Raw genomic sequence first — 17,503 nt, 5'->3', positions numbered from 1 at the left:
AGTTCGAATCCACCAGCCACTCCTTGGAAACCCTACGAGGCAGTTCCACTCTGTCATATACAGTAGCTATGAGTCAGAATCGACTTAATGGCAGTGGGTTTGGTTTTTGGTCTGATCAGAGGATGAGTAGGAATTCTTCAAGTTGAGAAGAGGGAACAGGATTCTTCAGGCAGAGGGAACAGCTCCAGGCAATGCAAGGTGGTGGGAAAGAGCATGGCTGATTTGCTTTGATTGGAGAGTGGAGCATATGGGGCCTGCAGTGGTGAGTGTTGATCAAGAGTCATAAACAGCCATGTATTGGACTTGGGTACATGGCAGAGGCACCATGATGCTATATTTACACTTGGCCCAAATGTTCCTAATCATAGTTAGCCCTTCCATAGAGCAGTCATGCTGGAAACAGCACCCAGTCTTTTGCTGGATTCCTGAAAGGATCATTAGGATATTTGCCAAAGTTTCAACTCCCTTCCTGAAAATAAGGGAGATTTTACTAGAGGTATGAGTGAGCTAGATCTTGGACTTTATTTTGCTGCCCTTATACCAGGGCTCTGCTCGTGCTAGGCCCATTTACCCTCAGATCCATTCCTCACCCTCCCTCTGCTCTACTCTGTGTTTTGGTAGGGACAGGGGGAGTCGGCCTTTGCAGGTTACATCTCCCTGCTAGATTCTGGCTCAGTTCATTCAGTGGGGAGATTCTGTCCAGAGAGTAGAGGGATAAAGGAAGGGAGAGACCAGAGTATTTCTCCATCTCTGCCTGAAGTAGTGTCTCTTCAGCAGCTGTGACTCCTCCATGGCCCCACTAGACAGATCCACCATGGTTCAAGCTCCCACTGAACACCTCCATCATGGTTCCAGCTTCCACCTGGTAACCCTGACCTCTGGACTCTGGTACTCTGGTAACATCTCACCTCCCTAGCCTGGGAGCTGTAGTGTCTTCCCAATGTTGCTGTTTCTGTGTTGTCCCATCTTCTCCTGTTTGGCTTCCCAGCTCTTCTATCACTGGTTTTTCTTATACTCAATTCTACCTGTTGTAAATACTTAAGGTAGTTTTTCTCTTCCAGCCTGGACCCTGACCAACACAGAGACTGTTTTATTCATCTTTGGGTTACCCACAGCACCTGATGGAGTGATTTTTCTGAGTGACTGCTGAGTATTTATTGCAAGAACAGATGGATAGACAGTTTACTAGATAGGTGAATAGTGGTATGGTTAGATGGATGGATCTTCATGATTTAATGTGGCTATTTTGATTTTCTGAAGAAAAAGGGGTAGACTCTAAGAGAACTACTAATAGGGTGATTCTAAGAGACTCACAACAATGGCCAGGTTAGAACACCTACACTAGAACAGGAGCCCTGGTGACAGAGTGGTTAAGAGCTCGGCTGCTAACCAAAAGGTCAGCAGTTTGAATTCACTGGAATTCCTGGGAAGCCGTATGAGTCAGTTCTACTCTGTCCTATTGGGTTGCTATGAGTTGGAATCAACTCAACGGCAACATGTTCGGTTTTTTTGGTTTTATACTTTTTATACTGCCACAAGTTAAGCCAAAAGAGAATCCGGTAACTGGAAAAGCACAAAGGGAGAGAAAGAGGGAGACTTCATCAAGTTGATTTCCTGTTGTATCTGAATTGAGTCACTCATTCTTTCACTCTCTTCCTGGATCTCTTCCTATATTGGCAGAGGGCAGGAGGAGGGGAGGAAAGTGTGTTAGTGGCAAATAGCCTCAATTTTCATCTGGCAGTCATTTCCATCACATTTATTATGCTCAAGTCTCTGAAAAATTGAGGAGATACAGTGGAAAGAATCTCATCGCCATTGATTCTCGGTCATGTGCACTTGAAGAAGTTGCAAAATGAGTAGAGTCCTAAGCTGGGAAGAACCTGATTGGCCAGACAACTGTAGTTAGTTGAGTTCTTGGGATTTTCAATTATTACATTCTCAGCATCTTACATTCTTATTCTTGATTATATTGTCTTAAATAATTAACAACTCAGAGACTGAGCTTCTTCATTCATTCCCCCTAATAAGCAGGGTTATACTGAAAGATATCCAATAAAAGAGGTATTTCTGTCTTAACCACTGACACTGTGGTCTGTGTGAGCACCGAGCATCCAAGTTCCTGGCTCTGACCTGCTGAGTGTCCAAAGGAAAGTCAGCACCCTTCGCTGAGGCTAAGATTCCTTGTCCTATCCTATGTTCTCCACAAGATTTTTGTGAAGACCAGAAGAGATGATTGTGAAAGAAAGTTGAAAACCAAGAAGCCAAATACCACCATGTTATTATTTGTTTATAGCTGTCTTAGTTACCTAGTTGCTGCTATAACAGAAATACCACAAGTGGGTGGCTTTAACAAACAGAAATTTATTTTCTCACAGTTAAGAGGCTAAAAGTCCAAATTCAGGATGACAGCTCTAGGGGAAGACTTCTCTCTCTCTGTCAGCTCTGGAGGAAGGTCCTTGTCTCTTTTGAGCTTCTGCTCCTGGATGCTCTTCATGTGGCTTGGCATCTCTCATTCCCCATCTCTGCTCCCTTAATGTGCTCCTTTTATATCTAAGAGATTGACTCAAGACCCACCCTACACTAATCCTGCCTCATTAACATAACAAAGACAACCCATTTCCAAATGGGATTATAACCACAGGCACACAGGTTACGATTTACAACACAATTGGCGGGCGGGGGGGGGGGGGGGTGTGGACATACAGTTCAATCCATAAAAATAGTCAATTAGTTACCCAAATAAAATCTAACCTAAAACCTTCTAGCTGCATTGTATTCCCAGGTCATCTTGCCCTATCAGGTAAGATGAGTCTGCCTACTGATGAATCAGAATGAAATAGGTCATATGGAGAGGAAAAGAGCAACAAGAAGTCACTTACGGAAAGGTGCTGCCACTAATCAGACCCGAACTGATGCAAAATTACCAAAGAAGGTAAAGCATATGCCACTTCCTGCCACCCTTCTCCTCATCCCCAAGAGAACATTCTTCTTGGCTATCTAAGATTTCCTCCAGAGACCAGTGCTCTGAGGCTACCAAATTTTGTCCATCCTGCCAATTTCCCAACATCACTTCTTCCTCTTCTGGTGCTACTGATCTCACGTCTTTATTAGTATTTAAAACCGCTTGTTGGGTCAATTATACCAAGGGATAAATGCCTGATAGCCCCGTAATCATCATGGAGCTCTAGTTTTCTAAGGCTCCACATTAACCCTAATAAATTCATATGATATCTCAGGCAGAGTAAAGGAGATATTTGCAGAGTAGAAAGCAAAAAAGAAGGCTTTCCTAAAGGTCCTCAAGTTACTGCCCTAGGAACAGATTTCTCTGCCTCAGAGTAAGGCCAAAATAGTCTTGCTGAGAATCTTTTCTTCATGCTACTCTTCTTCCTCGAAGACCTATTCAAAGGTATAGGCCAGAGGCAAATCCACTCAGAGTATTTGTACCTTCTCCTATCGCCAGGGGTATACAGAATTAGGTGTTTTTGTGCTAGTAGGGGAGATTCTATCCCTATCCATGACAAGATTCTGGCCAACTTCCAGTCATTCTCCTTTGGATTAACAACTTTGCAAAACTTCCCTGGCAAACGCTTCACGCCAGACTGGCCTCCCCTGCCATCCTGGCTGTTCCCCGGCTTCCCCTCTGCACCATGGGTTAGTGAGTGTTCAGAGCATAAAATCTACTTTTAAGATTAGCCTCAACAAAGCAGAAGGACATAAGAGAAGTCTGCTGGCACTGACTCATGCAATGCATTGTAAAACCAATTTAAACGAGCAAGTTGATCAGTAGTTTCTTATTGAGCATTTATCAGCTCTGGCTATGCTCTGTTCAGAATATTCACCCTCACTTCCTATTCACAACCCCTTTCATGCCCCCCCTTTACTGTTCCCGCCCTACCACCACCACTACCACCATCACCATCACCACCAATAATCAAGTTGACAGGTCCCCCAGGAGCTGTCCAGAATTTCAGCACTGCACTTCAAAACCAAGGGGGGTTAACTGGCTTCCTTTTCCTCTCTTTGCCAGAAGCAGATGGGAAAGGTGGGAGGAAAGAGATTATTTATTTTCTAATCTTGCCCAAAGCGGTCTCTATTTTCAGGGTCAGTTCCCTCCACCCCCACCCAAGCCTAACATTAGTTTGACTGACAGCTGCCCCCACCCCAGCCCAGCTCCAAGAGGCACTAACTGACCCTGTTTACATGGCATGGGAGTGCCTCTGCACTGCAGAACTTTCAGTTACAGGATTTTGCAAATTTTAGGAGAATTTTCAGTCAAGCTGATTTTTAGCTTCCCCTTTTCCCTCTAGCTAAAATCAAGATCTTTCATCCAACTCTGATCTCAGAGGGACTTTTTTCTCAGCACTTGGGACATGATTAAATAACAGGCACACGTGCACACGCCGGCACAAAGCCCTTTTATTTCCCAGATCTTTCTTCAGTAAGGAAGCCTGAGATGGAAAACTACTGTGCAGCGAAGCTGTAGCTACAAAAGGAAGAGGGATAGACAATGTGCCAGCCTGGCTCCTTCTAGCAGGAGAGGTGAGGAAGTTTACTCATGAAACAAGGACAAATTAGATGCATGTATCAAATGGAAGTCTTTTCAAGGAGAATTTTGGGAGGCTCACTGATTATTAGTTAGGGGTCCATTAACTGTGGATAGATGGAAGTCCAGAAACATCTATTTTTCTGTATTCTCTAGAGAGGATAAGAAGGGGATTGGCAGCAGAAGCATTCTTTTCTTTATCCAGTTGATGTGATCATTAACTCTACCAATTATGGCAATATAAAGAAATCATTAAAATGCAATTTTTACAGCCGTGTAAGTTTATAGCTGCATAACTACATCAAAAGGCCATCTTCGTAGGTCTTTATGTGCTCTACAAACCTGAATAAATTGCAGCAAAGAAAAAAGACTACTGAATATGAATCAAGAGCAAATTCAAAACTTCTGTCCTACTCTATGGACACAGCAGTGGTCACAGGCCTGGGTCCTTCCCTGACCCCTGACCAGCTGGATGTGCCTGTAGAATCTTCTCTTTGCTCTAGGTCTACAGATTGATCCAAACAGATGAAATAAAAGCCAGCTAAGCAAGTACCAAAAAATGATCATAATTCCATACATTCATATAATTTCTTACAGTGCTCATGTTCAACAACACTATGGCTAGATAAAATTACCATTATTACTGCCATTTCATAAATGAAAACCTAAGAGTCAAGGAATTTTTAAGTAACTGGTCTAATTCGCATGGTGCACTGGATACTGTCAGTTTGCTCCTCCCCCCAGACCCCCTCCCCACACTCCTCCCCCCTGCTCTGTTCCCCAGGGGGCTGACTTCTAGGGACTGCATCCAGAGCCTCCCCTGCCCTTGGGCTCTCAGCGGGGTTGGACCAATGGGAGGCGCTGGCAAGAAAACAGAGAGTGAAAGAAGAGAGAAATTGGGATTCTGCTCCCCTGGCTCCCTCCCTGTTGGGTCACGCTCTGGCAAAGGCTGTATTCCTTCATCTCTAGCCACAGGTGGCATTAGGTTGCCCTCCTCAGTGATAGCCACAGATCTTTCCAGGTTCTGACAGTTGTTCCTCCCTTTGCCCCTGCAGACCTGCGATGGTAACACCTCCCTGTTACTGTTAGCCCCAGAGTGCTTCAGCACTGCTTGTTGATTTCTTCTAGCCCTGCACACACTCCTTCATTAAACCCTTTTCATTGCCCCCTTTGAATGTGCCATCTGTTTTCTGCCAGGACCCAGACTGAGACAGATGACTAATGAGGGCTGGGACCCAAACTAGAACCCAGATCGTCAAAACCCTATGAGTCCAGGCCTGAATAATTCAGAAAATTGAATTTGCTTCAGACACAGACATGCTAATTGTCATTACCATCAAAGCTTTAAGTTCCGTATTTCATTTGGCACTGTGCTGGGCCACTTACAGAAGGAAGTACAAGCATGTAAGGCTTGTCTCCCAGAAAGTTTCATGCTGGGTCAAGCACTCTGACATAAGTCACTGAGTATAGTACATGTACAAGACAGACACACCCCAAACCAACACCTGGGTGGACAATGATGGGGAGGGCATCCTATGGGCTGAGGGTAAGTGCATTTGGGGGTTGAGGGTGAACATCCAAAAAAGGAGATGTTCTTTTTCCAAACTTGGTAAAGAGGAGCAGTGGGTCAGATAATCCAAAGCTGTAAATGAGCCCACAACGTTTCTGTTTGGCTATGACATACATGATTAGACAGACAATGCATCGTTGTTGTGTTTGGGGATTTCTGCAGCAGATAGGTCTACCTAATTAATTTTCATTAGCCTAATAGTGGATTTCGTATTTCACCCACACCACTGCTGCCTGGAAGGTAGAAACAGAGCAACCTGGCCTCCAATATTCCAGTAAGTTGGCTAAGAGCAGACCACCTATAAATAGCCCACTGGAGCTGACTGCCCACTTTTGCCTTGGTCTGACATTTCATTCTGTAAGATCTGAGCTCATGGGTCTGCAGTTATGGAATGTGGTTTGGTTTCTCAGGACAGAGCCAGCCCTTGTTGATCTACAGTGGCTCTATACTCCTTCCTCCGAGGACCCAAATGCCTCACCGTAATAGCTTGGGTCCCTTAATAGACAGCAGGCAACAGTAAAAACTGGATGTGGTTGGGAATCAGAAGACCTTAGTTCGAGTTTATCCAAGCTAAGTTTTCCTGGAGAAGACCCTGAACTTCACTGAATTTTCAGTGTTTTATCCTTTAAGATGGAGAAAACCATACTCATGTCAAGAGTTACTGTGAGACAGTGTAGCTGGCATATAGGCACTCTCAATGAATATTGGTGGAATCAAATCATGGATGAGCAAATGCTTTGTAAATGCTAAATTCTATATGCCAATGTTGAAATGGCAAATGTTTTGTTACCTATCTATTTACCATAATAGAAAAAATGGGGAAAAAATTTTATACATCAGCATTATTATAAACTTTTAGAGTTGGAACCAGACTTGCCTAGCTTGGTGACAAGTTTTAATGAATTCCAGCCACTGTAAATTAATAGTTTTCTGATGTTTTTAAAAATAATGACAGCTAATAATACTTCTGTGGTATTACTATGTTATCTATCAGACAGTATTATAAACACTTGACATAGATTAAGCCAGTTAATCGTTGCAATTACCCTGTAAAATAGGTACTATTAATTCTCCTCATTTAAAAGATAAAGAAACTGAAACTCAGAGAGGTCACCTAACTAGTAAGTAGTAGAGGTGGGGTGTAAACTCCAGTCTGGCTCCAGTGTCTAGGCTCTTCACCACTGTCCCCTCTTGCCTCGCAGGGAGCTGGGAGACAAGATAAAAACTCGAGTGCCAGAAATAAGGTGCAAATCAAGTGTTATCGGAATGCAGAAAGGGAGGAGTTTCCTTCTAGCTGGGATAACCAATGAAGGCTTCATGGAAAAAGTGAGCTTTGAACGGGGCCTGAGAGGATGAGAAAAATTTGTGCACATAGAGATGAGATGGTAAAGAGACATGGTAGTTCAAGGCACAGAGGTGGGAAGTTGCAGAGTGTATACAAAGAACAGCAAGTGGTACCATTCGGGGTCATGAAGAGGCTTGTGAGAAACAAGAGCTAAAGTTGAGAAGGTGGGTTAAAGTGAGAAGATCCCAGAATGCTAGGCTAGGCTGTTTGTTTTTTTTTTTTTTTTTTGCTGAAGGAAATGGGAGGCCACTAAAAGTGTTTGAGCAAGGGTTCAACAGGATCAGAATTGTATCTGAGGAAGAGTTAACGTGACAGTTGTGTGTGGGATGGTGTGAGGGGCGAGAGATGGCAGACAGGGAGCCACGTGTCCCAACCATCTAATAGATGGCTCTGCACCCACTGAGATAAATAAAGACTTGTTGACTGACTGACAGACTGGCTGATTGACACACTGCCTCCAAACCACAAACCTATCTCCGTCAGAGATCCCCCCTTCATAATTTAACCATAACGGCAGCCCTGCCTGTACGCGGGGACAGAGCCCTGAGGCAAAAATGATTGGAAAGAGCCAGAACCCTGCATTTATAAACTGAGGAAGACTAAAAACTAGAAAACCTTCAAACAATACTTCCAAGGAAGGAGGCCAATGGAAAGAAGAACACCCCCAGTGAACTGAGCATAACCCCAGTTCTTTTTCCTTTTTTCTTGGATTCCTCGGTCATGAAGGGAAAATACACGGCAGCTGTGTAAAAACGATGGTTTTTATTTCCACATGTGAGGTTGTCAGGGAATTTGGCTATAACCTTTTATTAGACGTTAATAATTTAGAAACGAGAGAAGCATTCCCCAGTCAAATCTAATCTCGTACGAATAAATACTTTGCAGGGGAACAAGTGCGTCACATTTATCCTGGGATGAACAGACGATTATTAAGCCTTCACACATTGCCAGCATCCATCAGCTGGGCCATTCACTCTGGTTAATGGCAATTACATTACTTTCCTTGGGTCTGTTTTCAGCAGTTAGATTCGTAGCTCTGAAGGTCTTTCTCCTATACTGACTCTCCAAGGCTTCCTTCTATGTGTCTGTAAGGATCTATGTTCTCTCTGTGTGTTTGAGTGTGGCCCATAATAGTAATATATAGGAAATAGTCTGGAGTGCCTGATGGTCACCAATAGGCTAATGTCCAGTGTTTACCCAAGAGGCCCCTGATGATTTAATGTTCAATTAAAGCCAAAACATTCACTCAAGGATGCAGAAGCAGCTTTCATTTCATGCTCACAAAGACAGGCATTTGCGTAAGAAGGGCCCTGGCTGACCAAACACATCTGATTATTCACTTCACAAGGTAGTTATTTTCTTGTCCCCTCGTTTGCATGGATAACGGGACGTGAGTCAGCCTTTGCAGCCCTGCATATTTTGGCAGCAGCTACGTAGCTGTTAGGCTGCTGCTGAATGTTAGTCAAAATATATTTAAGTATCTATATATCAGTGTCGGTGACTAAAAAGCTACCCTCTCCCTTTGCAAAAGAAAATGAGCAGTAAGGAAATAAGGATATTGTTGACAAGATGAGCAAGGGAAAGGTTCGTTGACTAAAAAAAATGTTATTGTGGCTGTTGTCATTGTTAGCTGCTGCTGAGTTGGCCCCCAACTCCTGGTGACACTATGCGCAACAGAACAAAATGCTGCTCAGCCTTTCACCATCCCCACAAGTAAATGCAGATTAGATCGTTATGATCCATATGGTTTTCATGGGCTAGTTTTCAGAAGTAGATCGCCAGGCCTTTCTTCCTAGCCCGTCTTAGTCTGGAAGCTGCACTGAAACCTGCTCTACTGAAACCTGTTCAGCATCATAGCAACACACAAGCCTCCACTGAGTGGTGGCTGCATATCAGGTGCATTGGCTGGGTATCAAACTCAGGTCTCCAGCATGGAGGGCGAGAATTCTACCACTGAACCACCAGTGCTCTTCAGCTAAAAAATATGTTCAAGTTAGATTCTTTCATTGTAAGAAACAGAGTCACAGTGGTGCCTTTGCCCACTCTCCTCAGCCATGGCTGTGCCTCACTTACAGAACGGACATTTATTTTTGTTGACTTTTCAGCTCCTCTCCTAATACCAGCCTCCCCACACCCTGGAGGGAAGCAATTCTCCCTAACCAGCCAAATCCCTGAACAAAGCTTCAAGGATCTCAGGCAGCTGCCACTCACCCCACAATGTGCCCCAAGTGAGGGTGACCAGTGGAGTGCTGGTAAACCAGCTCTCCAAGAAAAAGAACCCTGATTTATAGTGTTCGCCCATTTCCATTGTGTAAATACTCCCACTATGGCCAATTTCAAGCCATCAGCAATTTAACAGCCAGTTTGTAATGTTCTGAGCACTCAACAATTCACCAGTGTGAGCCAACTTCGGCCCACTCTGTCAGGCACCCAGCCCCACACTGCCCCCGAGGGCCTTCAAGACAAGGCAGGTGGTGGGATGCTCTTACCCACTCATGGTCCCCACACTCAAACTGCCCAGCCTCTGGAGCTTGTGGAACAGCCAGAACCCAACATACTCCTTAATCAACATCTTGTTCACAAAGTGTCACTTGCCATAAATATAGGCTTTTAACCTGTCTCCTTGGCAGCTACCTCTGGGAGTAGGAACAGAGAATTCATCATAAATTTCAGAGCTGGTAGATTTCAAGGGAGCAGGAGAGGCTTTTAGTCCACAGAAAGTGTGGAGGGAGCATATCTCTCAAACCACCGCTGTGGAGGAGGACAACGACTAGCCAGCCTTAACAGTGTCTGCCACTGTCCTGGGTGCTTTGGGCCAGAGAAGAAAATAGCCTAGACTCTATTTTCAGAAAGTGTGTAGAGGAGGCTAAGAGAACCCTATCTCAGAGGTGTGGAGATTGGAGTTCTGTATGGGTTCAGAGGTGGAAACCCATCAGCCACTAATAAGGGGATTATAGGAAACATTTTGTAGGAATAAAAGCTGCTGCCAGAGGCTAGAGAGAGGAAACAAATGAGACACAGACACCCAGAGATGGAAACTGAGGCAGGGTCAGAGACAAAATTGAAGGAAGTGGGGAGACAGAAGCAGATGGACAGAGACAACACTGAACCAGATTCTGCTAAAACAAAAAGCCCACCATGGCCGCATTTCTTTATGGATTCCAAGCTCTTGGGTACAATTCAAGACCCACTCAACCAATGCTCCCCTACCCCCTATCTCAATTCACCCTTTAATTTTTCATCTCACTTGACAACATAGCCTCCATTTTATTCAAACTCATAAAAACAACTAAACCTGATACTGTGGCTTTATTTGGAAATATTTTCTTCCCTTCTCCATGACTTTCTCCCTCCCCAAACTTATTCCAGTCTGTACCGCATCCAGAAGACATCCCTGGTCAGTTCTACCTGGTTTTAAGCACTTTATTTCTCTCTTGTTCCCTCAGCACTTAGGTGCTCAGCTTGGGCAACTCTTTATCCTGTTGATCTAAGAACAGGTCTGCAGCTACTCAACAGTGTGTATGACCTTAGATAGACAAGTCGTGTCCCTTCTCGCACTTTCCTTTCCTCAATTGTATAAGGAAAAGACCAGGCTGAATGACTTTTAGTTTCCTTGCAGCTCTGATATGCATCAGCTCTAAGTGATGATGGCCAGGCAGAAAAAGATTAACTGATGGAAGAATATGTCAATGAGAGAAGGACAAATGGATGGGGTGAACAAATGAGGATGATTGATGGCAGCAGTGTGGCCATGACCCCTAGTTGCCCAACATCTACTCTTCACTTCTTCTATAGTAAAAGCTGGCCACCCAGAATAAAGGTTATATATACCCCAACACCCTTTGTACTTGACTATGTTCTGGCCTATCAGACATAAATAAAAGTGATGTTTAGCACGGGGAATCTTCCTTACAAGACAACTAGTGCTCATCCTTTGCTCCTTTTTCTTCTTTATTCCATCCTTTATACTGCTGCCTGGAATGTGTATGTGACATTGACCTCCATAGTCATCCTTTAGGATGAGAATCACAGTGAGCTGGAAGAAGTCTGGGTTTCTGAGGACTCCATAGAGCAGAAGCTCTCTATCAGTCCCAAACTATACTTCTCTGGACTTCCTGAAGGAAAAATAAACTTTCTTGTTTAAGTTGGAGTTATTTGGGTTCTCTATTACTTGTAGCTGAACCTAATCCTAAATGATACAGAGTTTTAAGGTTGAGGAGGGGTTACTAAGAGGTCCAGACAGTCAGAGGGTAAGAAGTAACTGGTGGAAGGGAAATAGTAGATGGCAGGCGCAAGACAACCGGGAAAGAGCTCACAAACAGTGTTTTCCTCACGCCATGTCCCAACTTCACCACCAGAATCAGCCTCAGACAGCTGTGGGCGGTTTTCAAAGCTCATCCTTAAAACCTGTCTCCAGGTTTCACATCCTGGCACCTCCAGGATCTCCCATCCTCAAAGTTCCTGGGGCATTCTGTATTATTTAGTTGGCACTTGCCAAAATGCCTGCTATTTTTTTTTTCAGTGTTTCCATTTTCCTTCTCCAGGCAGACATATACTCCTTGGGAAAAGAGGTTTTGAACTACATTTCTCACTTTTCCCTGAGATACAATGGCACATCCCGCATTTTCTGGGACAGACAGGATTTCAAGTATTCTGTACTGGTAATCCCTGAATTTCAAAAATTTTACTGTTTAAACTACATCTGCAAGACAATCTTTTAAATATAGGCCCACAGTAGAACTTCCAATTTGGGACTCAGAAAATTTGATTCCCATGCCCACAAAGCCTACCTAGGTGCTTGGTTAAGGAAAAAAAAAAAAAAAAACCAATTTTTTTTTCTTGATGGATTGAAAGTGTTCTTGACAAGGACCCAAGGGCATCTAAGTGGAAAGAGTGACGTACAGGAATAGGGAAGATGATGAAGTAGGGCAGGTGGAGGAGTGCGGTTGACAGGGTTATCATTAGGACAGGGAGACGATGCTGGGCCTAGGACAGGGAACAGCAGACCATCAAGGGAGAGAGAAGGCTGGCTTTCTCTGTTAATGCACCCAGCCTGCGCTGGGTATCTGGGGCCTTGCAACAGGCGGAGACTGAAAAGACCTGGAAATGATAAAAGTAAATGTCCAGACTTCCTGGTGAAGATGCTAATTGTAACATACACGTCTAGTTTCACTCCCTCCCACAACTTCACTAAAACCACAGCAAAGGGATTATTCACAAGGCATAAACCCACAAGGACAGGGCAAAATGGGAAAGGAGAAAATAGTAATAAAATTTGCAGGCTGCAAAGTGGATGGACAAAGGATAGTGAATTTGACAGAAGCAAGAAATCTAAGTCACTGCCAGTAATGAGGAAAGCAGAAAATCAACTGATTTATACCACAGAAGGCTCAAAATGCCCTGGAATTGGCAGCACCACTTATTTCTGGAAGCGAAGGTGAAGAGGAGTGTGGCCAGAATAAGGAGGACAGGTAGAAAGCTGTCTACGAAGCAGGAGCTTCTGGATCCCCTCCTCCCTTTCAGGCTGCTGGGCAGCCCCCATTCCTCATGCTGGAGAATAGCTGGAGGATCAGTGTAAATGGTGAAGAACTAGAGCTTCCAGATGCTATTGAGGACAGAGTAACCAGTACTAGTTGCTGTCGAATCAACTTCAACTCATGAAAACCGATGTCTGTCAGAGTAGAATTGTGCTCCATAGGGTTCTCAGTGACTGATTTTTCAGAAGTAAATCACCAGGCCTTTCTTCCAAGGAGCCTCCAGGTGAATTTGAACCAGCAACCTTTCAATTAGCAACCAAGGGCAGAGTTACCATACCAAAAACGGGGAGGATGAACATGCGTGTTTTGAGTGCTTACCCCAATATTCACAGACATCTGACAAGGGCCTCTAACTTGGCCAAAAGAAATAGAAGAAAATAACAAAAGAAACAAACTATGAAAGGAGAAAAACACTTTACATTTTTTTACTAGAAGGTGCCAGAAATTCATATCCTCTGATAAGACAGTACACAATACTGGGGAAGTCAGCACAACTTGCCCAAGGCAAAGTCATAGAAGCTTCACAGACACATCCAAACTGCCTAAGGGCCCGAATTACTGGGCTGAGGGCTGGGGACCATGGTCTCGGGGGGCATCTAGCTCAACTGGCATAACATATTTTATAAAGAAAATGTTCTACATCCCAGTTTGGTGAGTAGCATTTGGGCCCTTAAAAGCTTGTGAGGGGCCAGCTAAGCTACTCCACTGCTCTCACCCAATCTAGAGCAAGGCAGAATGAAGAAAACCAAAGACACAAGGGAAAGATTAGTCCAAAGGACTAACGGACCACCACAACCACAGCCTCCACCAACTGAGTCCAGCACAACTAGATGGTGCCCCGCTACCACCACCAACTTCCCTGACAGGGATCACAATAGGGGGTCCCAAACAGAGCTGGAGAAAAATGTAGAACAAAATTCAAACTCACAAAAAAGGACCAGACGTACTGGTCTGACAGAGACTGGAGAAACCCCAAGAGTATGGCCCCCCCAGACACCCTTTTAATTCAGTACTGAGGTCACTCCTGAGGTTCAACCTTCAGCCAAAGATTAGACAGGCCCATAAAACAAACAATAATACACATAACTCAACTATACACACTTTGTACACTCCACATTCTGATTACTAATCAATGTTTGCAGCTGTTCCTTCTCATTTTGAGTCATGCCACATCAGCAAATGATGTATGAATCTAGGAAAATTGGAAATCATCAAAAATGAAATGGAATGCATAAACATCAATATCCTAGGCACTAATAGCTGAAATGAACTGGTGTTGGCCGTTTTGAATCAGACAATCATATGGTCTACTATGCTGGGAATGAAAACTTGAAGACGAATGACATTGTATTCATCATCAAAAAGAACATTTCAAGATCTATCCTAAAGTACAATGCTGCCAGTGATAGGATAACATCCATATGCCTATAAGGAAGACCAGTTAATACGATTATTATTCAAATTTACTCACCAACCACTAAGGCCAAGGATAAAGAAATTGAAGATTTTGCCAACTTCTGCAGTCTGAAATTGATAAAACATGCAATCAGGACACATTGATAATTACTGGTGATTGGAATGCAAAAATTGGAAACAAAGAAGAAGAACTAATAGTTGGAAAATATGGCCTTGGTGAGAGAAGTGATGCCATAGATCACATGATAGAATTTTGCAAGACCATTGACTTCTTCATTGCAAATACCTTTTTTTTTAACAACATAAGCAGTGACTATACACGTGAACCTCACCAGATGGAATACAAAGGAATCAAATCAACTACATCTGTGAAAAAAGGCAATGGAAAAGCTCAATATTATCAGTCAGAACAAGGCCAGCAGCCAACTTCAGAACAGACCGTCAATTGCTCATATGCAAGTTCAAGCTGAAACCGAAGAAAATTAAAACAAGTCCACAAGAGTCAAAGTATTACCTTGAGTATTTCCAACCTGAATTTAGAGACCATCTTGAGAACAAATTTGACACATTGAACGTTAATGGACAAAGATCAGACAGCTTGTAGAATGACATCAAGGACGTCATACATGAAGAAAGCAAGAGGTCATTAAAAAGACAGAAAAGAAAGAAAAGACCAAAATGGATGTCAGAAGAGACTCCGGAACTTGCTTTTGAATGTCAAACATATAAAGCGAAAGAAAGAATGAACTAAAAGAGCTGTACAGAAGATTTCAAAAGGTTGCTCAAGAAGATAAAGTATTATAATGACAGGTGCAAAGACCTGGAGATAGAAAGCCAAAAGGGAAGAATCCATTCAGCATTTCTCAAACTGAAAGAACTCAAGAAAAAATTCAAGCCTCAAGTGGCAATATTGAAGGATTCTTTGCGAAAATATTAAACGACAAAGGAAACATCAAAAGAAGATGGAAGGAAAATACAGAGTCACCATACCAAAGAGAATTGGTTTACATTTAACCAGTTCAGGCGGTAGCATACGATCAGGAACTGATCATACTGAAGGAAGAAGTCCAAGCTGCACTGAAAGCATTGGCGAAAAACAAGGCTCCAGGAACTGACGGAATACCAACTGAGATGTTTCAACAAACAGATGCAGTGCTGAAAGTGCTCACTTGTCTATGTCAAAAAATTTGAAAGACAGCTACCTGACCAACTGACTGGAAGAGATCCATATTTATGCCTATCCCTAAGAAAGGTGATCCAACCAAATGCGGAAGTTACCAAACAATATCATTAACAAAGATCGCCAAAAAAAAAAAAAACCAAACCCAGTGCCGTCGAGTCGATTCTGACTCATAGCGACACTTATAGGACAGAGTAGAACTGTCCCATAGAGTTTCCAAGGAGCGCCTGGCGGATTTGAACAGCCGACCCTTTGGTTAGCAGTTGTAGCACTCAACCACTATGCCACCAGGGTTTCCAATAAATATCACACACAAGTAAAATTTTGCTGAAGATCATTCAAAAGCAGCTGCAGCAGTACATTGACAGAGAACTGCCAGAAATTTAAGCTGGATTCAGAAGAGGACGTGGAGCCAGGGATATCATTGCTGATGTCAGATGGATCCTGGCTGAAAGCAGCAAATACCAGAAAGATGTTTACTTGTGTTTTATTGACTATGCAAAGGCATTTGACCGTGTGGATCGTAACAAATTATGGGTAACATTGTGAAGAATGGGAATTCCAGAACACTTAATTGTGCTCATGAGGAACCTGTACATAGACCAAGAGGCAGTTGTTTGAACACAATAAGGGGATACTGCATAGTTTAAAGTCAGAAAAGGTGTGAGTCAGGGTTGTATCCTTTCACAACACTTGTTCAATCTGTATGCTGAACAAATAATACAAGAAGCTGGACTATATGAAGAAGAATGCCTCATCAGGATTGAAGGAAGACTCATTAACAACCTGCTTTATGCAGATGACGCAACCTCGCTTGCTGACAGTGAAGAGGACTTGAAGCACTTACTGATGAAGATCAAAGACCACAGCCTTCAGTATGGATTACACCTCAACATAAAGAAAACAAAAATCCTCACAACTGGCAACGTCGTGATAAATGGAGAAAGATTAAAGTTGTCAAAGATTTCATTTTACTTGGATCCACAATCAACACCCATGGAAGCAGCAGTCAAGAAACCAAAAGACACATTGCACTGGGCAAATCTACTGCAAAAGACCTCACTAAAGTGTTAAAAAGCAAAGATGTCACCTTGAAGATTAAGGTGCACCTGAACCAAGCCATGGTGTTTTCAATCACCTCATATGCATGTGAAAGCTGGTCGATGAATAAGGAAGACCAAAGAAGAATTGATGCCTTTGAAGTGTGGTGTTGGCGAAGAATATTGAATATACCATGGAGTGCCAAAAGAATGGACAAGTCTGTCTTGGGAGAAGTACAACCAAAGCAAAGATGGCAAGACTACATCTCACATACTTCAGAGTTGTTATCACGGGGGACCTGTCCCTGAAGAAGGACATCATGCTTGGTGAAGTAGAGGGTCAGCAAAAGAGAGGAAGACCCTCAACAAGGTAGATTGACAAAGTGGCTGAAACAATGGGCTCAAGCATAACAACGATAGTGAGGATGGTGCAGGACCAGGCAGGCAGTGGTTCGTTCTGTAGTATATAGGGTCACTATGAGTCGAAACCAACTCGATGGCATCTAACAACAACAACGGTCATATATATGAGACTAAATGGACACATCAGCCCAGGGGCAAGGAGAAGAAGGCAGGAAGGGACAGGAAAGCTGGTAATGGGGAACCCAAGGTAAAGAAGGAGAGAGTGTTGACACATCACGGGGTTGGCAACCAATGTCACAAAACAATGTATGTATTAATTTTCTCTGTAAACCTTCATCTAAAGCACAATAAAAAGAAAGAAATTCATATCCTCAGCTCCATTAGCCCCCTCCTTGCTTGCCTGACTGTCCCTAGAAGATCAGCTGCACTGCCACCAAATATCACAGGCGGGAGGGGCCTTCCACAACATCTGCCAAGTGGTTCTCAAACTCAGGTCTGAGGAACCTGGT

The sequence above is a fragment of the Elephas maximus genome, chromosome 3 (genome assembly GCF_024166365.1).
Source record: "Elephas maximus indicus isolate mEleMax1 chromosome 3, mEleMax1 primary haplotype, whole genome shotgun sequence".
Classification (NCBI taxonomy): domain Eukaryota; kingdom Metazoa; phylum Chordata; class Mammalia; order Proboscidea; family Elephantidae; genus Elephas; species Elephas maximus.
Note: the sequence above shows the minus strand (reverse complement) of the source record.